The sequence below is a fragment of the Anomalospiza imberbis genome, chromosome 2 (assembly GCF_031753505.1).
Source record: "Anomalospiza imberbis isolate Cuckoo-Finch-1a 21T00152 chromosome 2, ASM3175350v1, whole genome shotgun sequence".
Lineage (NCBI taxonomy): Eukaryota > Metazoa > Chordata > Aves > Passeriformes > Viduidae > Anomalospiza > Anomalospiza imberbis.
Window position 1 is genome coordinate 73751793 of NC_089682.1, and position 16193 is coordinate 73767985.

Consider the following 16193-nt stretch of genomic DNA (forward strand, 5'->3'; position numbering starts at 1 on the left):
AGCTGGATCCGTAGTTGGAGGTTAGGTCAGGGGATTTGTGTATCAGAATATCCTGTTGCTCTGAAATGAGTTCAGGATTTTCTGAGTTAGCTTATGCAGAATAGTGGTAATGTTTAATTAGCTGAAAAGGATTTTTCTCTGAGAACAGCAGCACCACATTCTTATAATGCAAAAGCTGGCTAGCTTTCATGCATTTGGATACTGTCAATCACTAAATGGATAGACTCTGGTGACATGGAAAGCATTCTTTCCTCCCTTTTCCTCCCCTTCTTGCAGGGTGTTTTGCTCCAAGACTTGAACTTCAACACCCACAGCCTGGGGGAGGGCCAGCGCTGGAGTCTTCAGCACAGTGGCTGTCCAGGGCCCCTGTCCTTTGTCCAGGCTGAATAGCTCTGCAGAGCTGCTGACCAGAGGTACGCAATCTAGAAACCTCTTTTCTTCTCCCCTCTTGGCTCAGGGATGAGGTCTTTCCCCGGAGATGGTGCTTGGGGCAATGCACAGCCCTCGCTGGGGCTGTGGGGCTGGAGAGGGTCCCCCACGCTGTGTCCCAATCTCCTTGTCTCCCCTTAACAGCAGGGCACAAAGAGCTGCTTAGGAATTCCCAGGAGCAGAGAGGGACCCAAGCCAGGGCATGCTGAAATGCACAAAGTAGGATTTATATCTTCAAAGAAATATTTCCCTCCTTTCTGAGCTCTTTTTAATTTTTTTTCCCAAGGGATTTATTCCTCCTCCTCCTCCCACCCAGGCAGGCTTTGAGGCATGGAAGCACTTTTTGCCTCCCCACAGTGGCTTTTCAATGGTGGGAGAGTGACTTCTTAGAAAGCTGTGGGCCACCCAGGGGCAGGGCCCGGGGCTGTGCCCACGTGCTGCACGGGGCTAGCTGAGAACAACTGCACACATTGCTGCTGGTGACACTGTGTGACCACAGGCACAGTGAGAACAAAACTCTTCCCTTCTGCTGTTGACCACGCTGAAGTGTGGGGAGCAGCATCTCACCCCAAACTGGTCATGTTGAGTCTCTGTTTTCAGGCTTGACTTGGGGAGGTATAACCTCAGCAACGCTCCTGATTCCCTCTTTGGGTGAGCAAAGTGACACCCAGATGTGGACATCTCCCTGCTGCCATCTGGGACCAGCATCTGGCTGGGGGATGGAAGGTCTCTGTGTGATCGCAGATGGAAGGTAGCTGTTCCCAGTCCCTTTTGGGGCTATTTTCTGCCTCTGCTTACCTGTATTGCCAAGGGGCAGGGTGCCAGCTTCCCCAAAGGGCTCTGTCCTTTTGGGGTGGGAGCCCAAGACTGAGATAAGAGCTGCTGTATAACCCAAGATAATGTGTTATATATGAGGTATATGAAGGCTGATTAGGGTCAAAAACAGAGGAAAGACTCTGCTGAGGTGTCTGGCATCAACAGAGCCAAAGATACCTGTCCGTCATGCTCATTTCTGCAATGCTGGAAAAGTGCCCATGTACCCAAGAACACTTGGATCAGATTATGCCTGAGTCCAGCCAATGACATGGCATTTGTAAAAAACCTTTCTCCACGTCTTCTTTTTCTTTCTTTGTTTTTTTTTTTTTTAAGTAACTATTCAGCTTTATTCAAAACATTCATTTTGCTCCTAACAGGCGAGAGGGAAAATCTATTGTAGCACTTTGAGACACTTTTACAAGCATGATGATTTCCCCTTGCCTGTTTCCATGTGAAGCTGAAAGCATTTGTATAAAACCCATTGTAAATGCTCTAAGGCTTGGCCAATAATTTCCTGGCACACATTTGTTAATGTAGCCTGCAAAGTGCTTTGAAAATGAAGAAAAGAAGCTGTAATTTCTAATCATGATAAGTATGGTTAAACAAGGATTCTGCAAGTGGTTGTGAATAATGAGCCATCTCTGGAGACTGGACATTGGGGACAAACATGCTCCAAACATAGACTCATAAAATGGTTTGGGTTGAAAGGAAACTTAAGTTCATCTCATTCCAAACTCTCTGCCATGGGCAGAGACACCTTCCACCACATCAGGTCGCTCAGGGCCCCATCCAGCCTGGCCTTGGACACTTCCAGGGATGGAGCAGCCACAGCTTCTCTGAGAAACATGTACCAATGCCTCACCACCCTCACAGTGAAGAATTTCTTCCTAATACCTAATCTAAACATACCCTTTTTCAGTTTAGTCAGTAACTGTCCCAAGTCTCTCAGCTTGTCTTCACAGGAGAGGTGCTGCAGTCCTCTGATCTTGTGAGACTCTTGAGAGAGGCACCTTGAAGAAATAGAGACTCTAACAGTCCTGGGGGGAGGGTTTTGGGAGAGGAAAAACGGGCCTTGTGCAAAAATGTATTTCAACTTTACAGCTTTACTTCCTACGGTGATCACTCTGGAATAAAACCAGGGATTAAGATGCCTTTTGTATGCTAAATTCTCATGGCTCATGTCAGGTTTTGTTTCAAGGTGAATAGATCTCACCTTGGAGTGAGGCTTGCTTCACCATGTACGGGTATGATTAGAAATTTGGGGATGCAGCAGTGTTTCCAAACCCGTATCACTCATTCTTAGCCATGGACGTTCCTCAAGGGCTTCTCAAATTGACCTTAGAAGACTGACTGGTTGCCTGAGAAGATCTTGCCTTAAACCATGTACCCACAGCTGAGGCACTTATGGCTGAGCAGGGCACACCGCCCATTCCCAGCACAGCTCCTGCTGGATGTCCTCTGTGATGGGGTAAGACCCTGTGTAATAGATACAGGATTTTGGCAGTATTTATTTGAAATGGGCTTGTTTATTTTTGTCTGTTCAAAATGTGGTGGGATGTTCCAAAAGGTAGGTCATGAACCTTGGTGGAAATCTCTCCATGTCTTTGGAAGCCACAGCCACTGCCTGTTAGGTATACACAACAAATGGAATGGAGAAACCTTGTCCCTGCAGTCGCCGGAGCTGTAACTCCTTGTTAACCCCTTCCACATCCACATCTGTTGGTTGTTTCCCATGTTAAGCCCTGTTGTTTCTTTCTGCTAATGGCTGTGCTCTTCCACCTCAGAAGCCAACAGATAAGCAATGCATGAGACATGCCTTGCACGTGTTTGTCCCCGGCTGTATCACTCCCTGAGAGCCCAGACCAGGGTTTACCAAGAAACTGCAGAACGTTGTACTGACAAATTATAATTATCATCTGTCAGGGAGAGGATATAGATTATATTCTTTATCACAGGGAGGTTATGACTATCTTTATTTTATTTGATGTTTTTTTCCTTTCCTGGGTTACGCCTCATTAATTTCCTGAAAAGAAACAGAAGATTCCCAGATAGTCAAATAAAATGGATCCTAGTCTGTGATCAAGAGCCTTGGGCAGAGAGTAGGGTAGAAATGCAGGTTTAAGGGATGCTCTTTGTTGGCCTTTTCTGGCTAGTGGCAAGGTCTGTGTGCAGCTTATGGTGACAGTGATGAACCAGCAGCTTGCCAGGAGGTTTTATTCCGTTGATTCTGTTGGTGTGATGTTGTGAAAGAATCCCAGAGGAAAGGCCAGGAAGTGATGCCCTAAAGAGTGGTGGCAGGAATTTCCAGGCTAAGTAGCTGCAGATACTGGATAGGCTCAGCTCAGGTTCAAAGAATCTCCCAGTCCTGGCATGGGGTTCACTTTCTCTCCAAACCCTTTGGAAACAGTGGAATGGGCAGAGTGGGCATCAGTCCTTTCTGCTGTCTTTCTACACCAGCAAGATTCCTAGGAGAAGCTGGCCATGCTCAGGGGGTGAGAAATGACCATCTCCTTGTTCCTCATGTGACTCCTGCTGCCCATGTAATTTTTCCCCCAACTGTCTTCCTGCAGCGAACTGGAAAATCTATTTGTAAGATCTGGAAAGAGCCTGCAACCACAGAATCATGGAATCAAACACACCAGGCTGGAAGGGACCTCAGTGGGTCATCTGGTCCAACCTCACAGCTCAAACAGCATCACCCTAGAGCACATTGCACAGGACCGGGTGGTTCTTGAGTATCTCCAATGGGATGTGGAGTATCTCCAATGTGGGTTGCCCGCAACCTCTCTGGGCAACCTGTTCCAGTGCTTGGTCACCTGCACAGTAAAAATGTTCTTTCTCCTGCGCAGGTGGAGCTTCGTGTGCACCAGTTTCTTGAGAGGAGCCTGGCTCCATCCTCTTGTCACCCTTCCCGCAGGCACTTAGAGGTCAGGTCCCCTCTTGGTCGTCTCATCTCGAGGCATCTGTGGCAACGGACCTGCTGCCGGTGCTGGAGAGCCTCAGCGCCTTCCCTGCGCCGGCCGCTGGGACAGACGTGGGAAGGCCGTGGGACAGCCTCTGGGACAGCCGCTGGGACGGCCGAGGGACAGCCGCTGTGACAGCCGTGGGACTGCCGTGGGACAGCCGCTGGGAAGGCCGTGGGACGGCCATGGGACGGCCGCTGGGACAGCCGCAGGGACGGCCGTGGGACAGCCGCAGGGACGGTCGTGGGACGGCCGTGGGACAGCCGCAGGGACGGTCGTGGGACGGCCGTGGGACAGCCGCAGGGACGGTCGTGGGACGGCCGCTGCCCACGAGAGACGCCCCGCGCCAGCCCCGGGCCGGCTCCGGGCCAGCCCCGCGCCGCTCCCCGCTCGCCGGCCCCGCCGCTGGCGCTGCCCGGGCCGGTTTGAAACCGCCGCGGTTCTCCCGGCTCCGCCCGCTCCTGGCCCGCTCCGCCGCCGTGAGCTTCCCGGTGCTACGGGGGCTCTGCGCTCCTGCTGCTGTTGCTCGGGTGTTCCCCCTTGGACAGCCTGACCTGAGCATCCCCACCTCGCCCCCGGCCGTACCTCGGCCGCCGCTCCTGCCGCCTCGCCGACAGTGCCTTACAACCCCCTGCGTTGTTAGGTATGGTGTGGGAGATAGCTCGGTGTAGGGGAAAGGAAAGAAATGCTCAAAGAGGCCCCAAGGGAAAAAGCTATAGGGCAATGCCAGATTTGGCTGCTATACCTTTGCCCCTTGGAAGATGAATGCTCCAGCCCCAGCACCCAAAAAGACACAAGATTTTAATTCTCGCATAAGCACTGGCCTCTCAAGCAGGTTCCTCTTTACAGTGCTTTCAGCATTCAGGCTGTGTGGCTGAATATGTTTCCTGATTTTTCTCTCCTTCTCTTTCCTCTCTCATCCCCCCAGGCTATTTCCCATGCTTTTCCTCACTCTCTGCCAAGCAGTGGGAAAGCAGCAGCCATGTCTGACTGCCTGTGATTATAGGAACTCTTATCTGCAAGCAAAGTCTCTGTTTGCCATAGAAAAACCTGAAGTCCCTGGGGTTTATGGAGCAGAAAAACATATGTTACTGCTTTCATGCCTCACTTGTTAAGGACTCCTAAATTTGGCCATCCTACTAATGCATGTTTACCTGCTTGCTCTTTGCTCCCATGGCTTTTCCAGCGAATGGATGCAAGTTTGCTGTTTCCCTTTTCTATCCATTTAACTTTGCCTAATAAAGATGGGCTGGAATTGCAGACAATCTCTGAATTTTAAGAGAATTGTGCTTCAAATCTAGATGCAAGGACTGTGAAGCCTCTTGCTAAGTCCTGCCAAGGACTGAACTGTTTTTTTTTGGCTTCTGCATCTGTCATTTGTTTTGGTGTTGTTTGCCCTTTAGGTGGTTGTTGGGCCCAGTTACTGGGATATTGTCTCTCTTGGGATCACATGCTTGTGAATTCAAATGTATCAGTGTTTGATGTGGTCTGAGGCACTGCAGATTCAGCCAGATCTTGGGAGTTATAATAATTTTATGGCTTCTAATTGCCTTGTCCCAGCTGTGGCAGCAGACTGGTAATTGGATACCACAGATGAAACCATGAAGGATGAAATTATGGGACAGAGGGTCATGGAGAACCTGGAAGGTGGCTGAGTGGTAAGGAGGGAGCTTGTGTTAAATTGAATACAATTACTTGAGAAGATGGAGATGAACCTGAGGACAGAGACCAGGGAAAATATGCAGAGGTAAAAGGGGAGGAGTGATGCCTGTTTGGAAGGACGCATAAAGAGAACGATGGAGTACCTGGAGATATGAGTACATTTCAACTGAGAAGCATCCTTCTAACTGTCCTTTTGTCTGTCTTTGTTTTCCTCATTCTCATGTGAGACCTGGCACATCTTAGAGGGATTTCTCCTGGACTTGTCCTAGGAGTTGCCACTGGACTGTTTGCTGATACCAGCAACAGCACAGTGTAAATGTATTGTAAAACATGAATCTTGCATAGTGTAGAGGGAGATGATCTCTTCTTAGGAGTCTCTGCTTTAAGAGTGAAGCAGCCTCAAATTTGGTGATTTGTCCTTGGTCTTTCCTCTCCCTGTTAATTCTTTCCTTTGCATCTCCATGCAAGTATCACCTTTTTTCTAGTGCCTCAAGCATGCCTTGTGCTTCATTCCTCAGCAGAGACCCAGCAGTCCCTGAAGCTGTGGGGCAGAGCTGCTCAAAGGCTCCCATTTACTAGGTGAGTCCTGTACGCTCAGAGGGAGCAGAAGCCTTGGATCAAATCATGGTCTGGGAATTGACAGGATGGTTTCTGCTTTGGACAAGAGCTCACTGATATTTCTTCCTAAGATCTAATCTCAACCTACCTCCTTTCAGTCTGAAGCCATTCCCTCTTGTCCTCCATGGCCTTGTCAAAAGTCCCTCTCCAGCTCAATAGTAACCCCTTTTGGTACTGGAAGGTGCTACAGGGTCTCCATTTATATCTCCATTTACTTGAGTGGAGATATGCTAGAGAACATCTGTCCTCTCTACTTGACAAGATAAAATTTCAGTCTGAGGTTATCAACTTTGTAGAATTCTTTGGTCCTTTGCAGGCTCCAAAGGAGCAGCTGAGTCAGATTTCTTTGTCTGTTGGGGGCTGGGAGAGGAGGGAAAAGGTCTCTGGAAAGAGAAAAGGGAAAGAATAGGAAAAGAAGGACAGATGGATACCAGCAGAAGCTAGAGCTGAAAGCAGGGGACAAAGGTTTTTGGTGGTTTTTTTTTTTTTTTTTTTTTTTTTTTTTGAGTCTCTTGATACTGAAAGGTGTTATTGCCATAGTGATGCTGCTTGGACAACAGGGTCAGTGGGGATTCAGGGGATGCCAGAGAGAAAAGCATCTTTTTTTGATCTTCTTTGGCCAGGCTGATGTTCTTGGGAGAGCCAGAGGGGGGTGTGAACAGCAGGTTGTGTTTGTCTCTCCCTCATTCCCCAGCCTCTGCTGCAATGAGGTGTCCCTTTCCCAATAACTCATGGGCTTGGAGAGGTGACTTGATTGGAAACACTAAGGCAGGAGGTCATGAAATTCTTAATTATAGCGGTGTCATAAGTACTCTGATGCATAGATGAAGCTCTGATATTGCCCAGAGAAGTTTTGGATGCCACATCCCTGGAAGTGTTCAAGGCCAGAGTGGATGGGACTCTGAGCAATCTGGTCTAGTGGAATGATCTTTAAGATTATTTCCAATCCAAACAATTCTGTCACTGTGGGATGAAGCTGAAAACGCCTTTTCCTTTCTGCTGGGAGTGAGTCCAGGGTGAATTAAGCATTCAGAAGCTCAAGGCCAGATGATGTTTGATACATGAGAGAAACTGGATGCTGCAGGTATTGAGTAGCCTGTGCTATGGGTGAACAGGTGTAACCTGGGCAGACTGTGGCTACTGTCTTCCAAAACCCATGGGAATTGCCACAGAAATCCCAACTAGCAGGTGGCTGTGCACTCCATGCAGGGATACTCTGAGGAGGAAACATGAGCTACAAGGAAAGACTAGAAAAGCTGGGATAATTGAGGCCAGAGAAGTTTTAAGAGGAGGCATCCATATGTGAGTACATGTAATGCCTAACAGAGGAAGAGTTTAAGCTGTTCACTATATCCACGACAAACAAGGCATGAATTAATGCCCTTAACTGTAATACAGGGGACAAAACACTAGGAAAAAAACTGCCAACTTTTAATTATAAAGTGATTTAGGACTTGTTCAGCCTGTCTTGAGAGATGGTGGGATCTCCATCACTGACAATTTCATGAGAGGTAAACGAACACCTAGGTTTAACACCTGGCATGCTGCTGTAGCCAGACAGATATGTGGGCAGTGTGTCAGGATCACCATAATCTGTTTTCCTGTCAAATCCCGTGTGCTCATAGACAAATATTGATGTGTGAGCCTTATGCCCACACCTGGGAATGTGAGTAATGAACCTCACAGCCCTTTGACAGCAAAACTAATGGGTTTGGTCCAGTGTCCTGAATTCCTGTTGCAGAAGGAGAAGGGCTGAGCTAGAATGGATGCTGTGCTTTGGTGATACGGGAACTCATATTCCGGGGATCCTTTTAGGAGGTAACAAATATTGCAGTCCCATGGCATGTGACAACCTTCTGGTAAGAGCTCTGAAGGCTCAAATCTATTCAGAAGCTGTGGCTGTTGGTACTTGGTAATTGCTGGGTTTATGCCAGGTGTACTTTAGGCCAGCTGATGAAACAGCCGGATCAGCTGTCATCTGCACCACATCCCCCCAGCTGTGCTCTGGGAATTCTGGAGCAGAATCACCATCTTGCCACATGAGATTGGCATCAATTTTTTACTAAGGGTGACTTGCTCGTGCCAGGATCTGGTACTGCTGAGCTTCTAAGGATGGCTTGACCCCACTACATCCAAGCATCCAAGTGTGTGATTCCCTATGACTGTCCTGGATGGACAGACACATCTCTCTCAGGAAGGCATGCAGGGCATGACATTCTTAGTGCTGCATAATAAGTACTGGTCCAAACAGAACCCTGTTTTTGTTTCCTTTTCATCTTCTTTCCTTGTACTCCAGCTCCCAATAGGCTGGGCATTTGGAAAGGGTATGAGGGGAGTGTCTTTTCTGTTTTAACTTGTGTCTCATGTCTCTGATTTGTTTATGCTTTCTGCAAACTGGTCTGTTATTTGGATGTGCCAGTCTGCAAGGATTTACACACTGATTTCTCCAAAGTTACTCTGGGATCTGAGTTAATTCCAAACCCTTTATACATCTGTTTAATCCCTGTGTATAGTGCAGCAAACTGTTTATTCTTCCTCTTAAATTATTGTTATTACATCTGAAAAACCAGGGAAATCTTGTGTCCTAAGCTGGGATTTTGCAGCAAGTATTCCAGGATTTGAGCATGGTTGATGTGGACTAAAGGATGTGATGGCACTTCTAATGCAACAGAAAAATATCTCTGACTAACTCAACTCCAAAGAAGAGTTGTATTATGGGGCTTCTTTATATGTCCACACAAAACTGTTTTCCTAAATCTTTCCTTGGAGTCTCAGTAGTGCCCTGCTGGGTGAACCACTCTTTGCCTAGCACTAGTCCCTGTGCTATTTTCTTCACTGTAACTACACTGGTTGCAATTTACCACCAAGTTCTTTGTTTTTAATTATGATTATGAATAGATCTCCCACATGTACATCTTTGCAGCTGGTCTTTCTACACTTTAAAATCTCTTCCAAGTAAAGTTGTTTCAGCCAGGTAATAATGACTTCTTAAGGGATCAGTCTCTGCAGTGCTGCAGTTTTGCCAGGATAAGAGAGCTGTGTACCTGGGAAGGTTTAGTGCCTTTTCTACATGAGCTAGTTAAACTGAGCATGTTTCAAACAGATCACAGTGATGCTGAATAATTCCCATAGCTAATCCTAGATTCAGGTTCATATGGCATAATTTGAAATGTGCTTAAGTTAATGAATTCATTTCCCAGAATCTCCTGTATAGCCAAAAGGAGGCAGAGGTAGCATCAAAGATGATTCAGAGCACCTAAGTTACAACCAGTAGCACCACTGACTGTCACCATCCTTCTCAGCTGGCCATCTCACTTTGGTATATAAAATTAGATGGGATGTCCTCAGCATCACTTTCTACTGGTCTGAGCATCTGCTTGGGAAAGCTTCCCCTCCATCCTCAAATATGGAAAGCTTACCCAACAGTCTCCCTGTAAAACTTGTGTTCTTGTTTCAGGAGGAAGATGAGATAAAGCCACTCAGATGGAGGCCAGTCCCAGCCTCAAGAGGCTCAAGTTTGGGAAGCTGAAGGTGGTCCGTCGGCGCCTGCTGCAGAGGTACGAGCACCAGCCCTTCATCTCCTGCCTGGCTGGTTTCTACAGCTGCCGGTGGAAGCGGTACCAGCGTGAAAGGACTGAGCCTGGGAAATGCTGCTGCAACATGGTAAGTGAGCTCAAAGTCAGCACAGACTTGGATTTCTGTACTGGGGCAGGGAAGTCTAAGCAGACAAGGGGTTGATGACATGGAGTCCCAGCCCAATATCATTTGGAGTCCACTGGGATCTGTTGGGCTGTTAGGTTTTGCTCTAAGTGCTTGATGAATTGCTGCTTCTGTGGCAGGCTCAATTTGTCTGTGCCACCACACAGCTAATGAATGTGGACTTTGCACCAACCTCTCCTGGCCAGTGAAACCTCTCAAAGCCATAGAATCAAATTCAAGAAGTAACAATAAGGTAAGGTGGACAGTAAGAATTGCAAGGAAGCTTGCTCTACAGTGCAATTTCCTCTCATGTGAGGTGGTTAAAATCCCTTTCATTTGGGAAGTAATGAATTTTCCCTGAGAACAAGTAATGCAGAGTATGCTTTTAAGGACATTTTCCTGGTTACAAGGGAAAGGATGGGAATTCCTCTCCATATTTACTTCAGTTAGAATTCCAACACCAAGCTATATATATTTAGGGATAGCCTAAAAGAACCTACCGTTTGCTTCGATTGCTGTGGGCTGGCCATAGCTCTGACTGCTTGTCCTTCCTCTCCCTCTCCAGCGGGAATGCATGTTTTTCCCATTGCTCGTTGCAGCTTTCTGCTTTTCTCTGGTCTTTCTGTACACGTGGGGTGAAGGTAAAAATGACTACAACAGCTTTGACTGGTAAGTAACATCTTTTCCTCCTCTCCAACTCCTTTGACAGGTCACTAGGATGACTCCAGAGCAGTTGTGGTGCAACAGGGCACTTTAGTAATGAAGCAAAGATTTGCACCTTAAACTCTTGGGTACAGCATCCAAATTGAATGTCCAGTGACTCTGGAGGTGCCGAGACTTGGTCTTTGCTTGGGTACAATATTTAGGTGTAAGTGTGAATTTAGGAGAAAGGGGAGCATCATCGTCACAAAAATTCTGAATGCAAGGGACTAAATAACTCTTTCCTTCTCTGAGTCTTTCTTTCCCTCCTTCCCTTTCTCCCCGATTCCATGTGAAGAAATGTAGTGGCTGAAATCAGAGTCATTGCACCAGCTATCTCACTGAAAGAGAATGCCATGTTCCCAAATTCAAAAGTAAAAAATAATCATCAAGGATTTATGCACATCTTTTCTTTCTGTACTACGTAGGTAACAGTTATGCAAATCTGGCCCCTAAAACTAAATTAAAGCTGCTCAAATATTATGGGAAGGAAAGGTCTAATAATGTATTTTAGTCTGATGGTTAATACAATCAGGGATTTTAGGAAGGAGGCTCTTAATCACTTTTGCATGTTATTGTGTAGGCTATTCCTCCCCCTTTCTTTGTTTTATTGCTTAGAAAATTTCAGAATTTCAAGGAACAGGGCTGTTGGTCCTCTCTAGTCCAGGTGCTAACCAAAAACATTCTTACAGTATTTTATTGGTTTATTTTTAGGTATAACTATGGGAACCTGGGCTTCTGGTTTCTCTGGTCTCTTGTTATCCTGATTGTGGCTGCAGTCTTGTTCGCATACATCTCACTGTTACTGGTAAGGAATGCTCCTTGTGAGCTGACCTTGATTTGTAGTCCTGAAAGGTGAACATAGGGGTGGCTTTAATGTGTTAGACCAAAGCTCAGTCTAGTCCCCCATATGATCCTTAGACAGTGAAAGTCAGGAGATGATCTGGAACACAATCAATGTTTACAGTACTTTATCCCCATATCTACCTGCAAATGACCAGTATCAGCTCAGGAGTCTCTGAGCCAGATGTCATTTCTATGATTTCTTTCAAAGATTTCCCTTTGATAAATGCATACAATTCCTCCTTGAACCCAAGGAAAGCTGACCCAGCAGTGGCTGGATTTAGATTTGGGGGAACTAAAAATTGTTGTTTTGTCAGCAGAGAAATACGGGGCTCTGAGTCATGTAGCGATGGTGATATGTCATCACAGCTGAGTTATTCTTCTAATCCTGGATAAAAAGGTCTACTAGAGGAAGGAAAACAGAACTTTTCCACTTGACTGACTCTGATTTGCTGGAGGATTTTCTCCAGGTAGAGGCTATAGTTGTGGTCAGTTTATGCTGAAAGAGGTTCCTGGAATCTTCACTCTTCCAAATCCTGTGAAATTTTCTGATATAATGTCTGCTTTAGTTAGGAAAACATACCAACCTCAAAATGTTCCTAAAATTTCTATTTACTCATCCTTTTCCTCTGTTATTTATCTCATAAGAAAGCTCTCAAATAAAGACAGATTTGCACCTGTTTTTCCACCTTCTTCATCCAGAGCTATAGGCCAAGAATTCACTTTGACTACAGTCACTGGAGTTCACATCAGTCCCATGCCTGCTCTGACTTTCATTTGGAAATGTCAGGTGCTGAAGGTGAGGTTATGGCTTTGTCTCACCTCTGTGACCAAGACAACCAGCTTTTATCATCCATTCCTGCTGTTCTTACTCATTCCCTGATGTGGCATCATACACTCACTCTGTAAATTGCTCATGACAGGGAACCTCTTTGGCTTTGTCTGTGTAGTACCTAACAGAATTGGTTTCTGGGGTCCTTTTTGCCTGATGAAGTACAAATAAATAGAACTTTTATTCTAGTGCTAGTGAAAAAAACCCCATAGTGATAAATAGGACAGGTGCTTGTTCATGCCCACAGTGATCAAGAGCACTGTAAGAGATGTGGATTGACTGAGCTCTGAAAGGGACTAACAACAATAGTTAATTACAAGGATTTTGTAACACCATAGTGGCTCATGGACTATTATTCAGCAAAGCCTACCTGGCTTTCCTAGGGGCCATGGAGTAGTGTGGATAGTTTGGTGGTTATGATACTATTTTGGGCAACTCGGAGCTTTGCCAGAGATGCCCATGTGACATGGATACATCTGAGATGGTGCCTCAGCAGGCTGTGAATCTGAAGTCAACCTCAGGATCAGACTAACTCACCATAGCCCATGCTAGAAACTGGGCTGAAACCTCTGAAGTTTCTCCTGTTGTCTGATACCATCCAGACTACTTGCATTCTTTCAGGTTTATCCATGCTCACCCTTCTGAGGAAGGCAAATGTTGTTAGCCTTGTTAGACAGAACTGAGAGGCTTGAGAGGAAGAGGATGATGTAGCTACGTAATTAAGAGTAAGACCAGGACTTAACTAAACCATATAGGACATCAATTTCACCTCATATCCTCCATCTTCCTTTCTGGCTTTACTTTGCCCATCACCTACCCTGATAGCTTGTAGACATCACATTCATGGTGACAAAAACCTGAAAATGCTCAAAGCAAGTCCACTGCTTGGACAAAGATACTCTCCATCCACATGCATCATTGTCATTTTTTCACAGAATCAATTTCAATTAATTCAGTTGTTCAACCGCTCCCCAAGACAATTTTCTCATCTCCCTTAGGGCTAAAAGGTTAAACTGAGTGGTCTAACTACAGAGCTATTTATGCTCACTGGAGAAGAAAAATATTTTCTTGTTTAGTCTTTCAAACTCCAACAGATAACATTTGCCTCTTTGCAGTTCAACCATTTTTTTTCTAAGGTTTGTGAGAAGGTGACTTGTGACTGTACAATGTGAAGAGGTTCCAATGTGTTGTGGCCTCTTCATTCGTAGATGGAGAGGACTCAAAATAGTACATTGATACTGAAATCCAAAATGTGACCTCAAAAAACTCCATCCCTAAGAGGATGGGGTACCAGACAAATTCTGAGTTTTTTGCCATGAAGTGAGTGAATATAAGGACCTGAATCCAGCTGCTGTGAACATCTAAGTGAGCAGATGTTTCAGACGAGCCAAGTGTCTAAGTTCCTGCTTGCACATCCTTGAAGTGTAGGTTCAGAGCCTGCCCACATCTCATCAGAAGTATTGAGATGATTACAAGGTAGTTCCCATGCTGAAGTACAGTGGAGTTAAGCATCTGCTGTCCAACTTTTGCAGAAAAACCTTGTGGTCAAGGCAGCCATTCAGAAAGGGGGAGACAGAAATGAAATTCTCGTTGCAGTGAATTAATTTCTCTTGCCACTGTGAAGCATCCCTTAATCACCAGTTTGCTGGTAGATGGTGGAGGGGAGACACTTCCACACCTCATTTTACAGAAGAGAAGAATGCAAGAGTTGGAGGCTGTAACATTCTGGGAGATGATGAGATTGGCAAAAGGGACCTTGACTCTAATCTTGGCAGTATTAGTCAGAAACATACTGATCACCTAAACCCTCATGCCTCTGTACTTATATTAGACAATCCCAGAAAAAGTGTGGAAGCCATTTGGAGTAGACAGACCAATGAGAAGACATGAGGGAATATCATAAAACAGTATCAGTGGAGATTTAGGTTAAAAATTAGGGAAAGGTTTTTCACCCAGAGGATTTTTGGGCACTGTAACAGGCTTGGCAGGGAAGTAGTCATGGGATCAAGTCTGTCTGGGTGCCCTGAGTTCAAGAAGTATTTGGACTATGCTCTCAGGAACATGAGTTCCTGACTCATGTTAGTTCATTCGTTGATTCAAGAATAGTGGTGTGATTTTGTGCAGGGCCAGAAGATGGACTTTGAGGATCCTTTTGGGTCCCTTCTGGCTCAGAATGTTTTAAATGTTTGGCTTTATTGTATACAAGAACCAGGTCTTTGTGTAACATCACTTGAAGCAAAGGAGCAGAGTGGTTTTTTGCTCTCATTTTTTCACCCTGGAATAGTTTATTTAAATGGGGCTGATTTAAGATCTTTAGCAGTATTTCAGTTCTCTCTCAACTGCTCCCATGTTACTCATCATGTACATGGGTGCATTTATTCTATTAAAGGAGGCCAACATGTCAAGAAGCACTTGTATTCACTGTTGAGTTTATCATAGAATTGTAAAATGAGTTGTGTTGGAAGGGACCTTCAAGGTTATCTAATTCCTACCCTTGTGTCATGTACAGGAATATCTACCACTAGATCATGTTTCTCAAAGCCCCATCCAACCTGGCCTTACATCTTGCTTCAAATCAGTATGATCCTGGAAAGAGAGTGTGTTTGTAGATGGATATGAAACAACTTGCAGTTGAGTTTCGGGAGAGAAGACCCTCTTCTCCCTAATCTGTATATCTTGTTTTCATACAATCCCAGTATCCCACAGTCTAGAGGTATTTGCATCAGTGGAGCACTGATGCCTACTAACAGATACTTTTCTCTAAGCCCTGATACCTGGTGAGAGTTGTCCTGGAGACCTGGTCCCAAAATGATCGTTTAGAGTGGTTGGGAAGTTTCCCCAGGCATTTAGACTCCTGAGCATAAACCTGTGCATTTTCACAGCAGTGAAGTGTTTCTTTGGGTGAAATTCATCTCCAGACTCACTGGTCACTTAGGTATGGAATTATGTGAAGAAGCTCTGCATGAGAACCATGGACTGACTTGCTGTATTCTTGGCTTGTTGGTATTCACGGCATCTCAGGTTGTCCTCTGTCCTGGCTAGGGTTTACAGCATGCTTCATGAGAACCCTCCCCGAGGGCTCCAACTTGACATCAGGTGGAAGGGATGTGCCAACCACCAAAACCTGGAGTCATTTAATCCCCAAGACACTTTTCTCTGATACAGGTCTGAGATGTGCCTGTCTCTTACATTCGCTGCGGTTAATGTGGAAGAATTGCCTTTTTTGCTGTCTACTCTGTACTTTCGTGCTGCTCTGGGGCATTTTTTATTCCCTGGCTTCTCTCCCATGGTTGATATGCCTATAATCACAATAAATGCATAGAAAATAGTCAAGGTTAGTTCTGTATTGGTTTATACAATAATACTTGACCCTGGCCATCATTCCTCTTTTACAGTCTCTCCTCACAAAAAGTCATTGTAAGCAAGTACCCCAAAGTGCCCAATTATCTGTTACCCAGGAAAAGGTCTTTGATCCTGAAGGGGAGTCTTGATATGTGCTTGGCCATTTCAGAAGCATTTTTACTTTAGCACTAAACTTTGCTCTCCATACACCTGTCCAACAAACATTGACATTTTGCAGGAAGACCTAGTGTAAAGTAACTTTCCAAATGCAAAAATAATTCCAGAAGTGC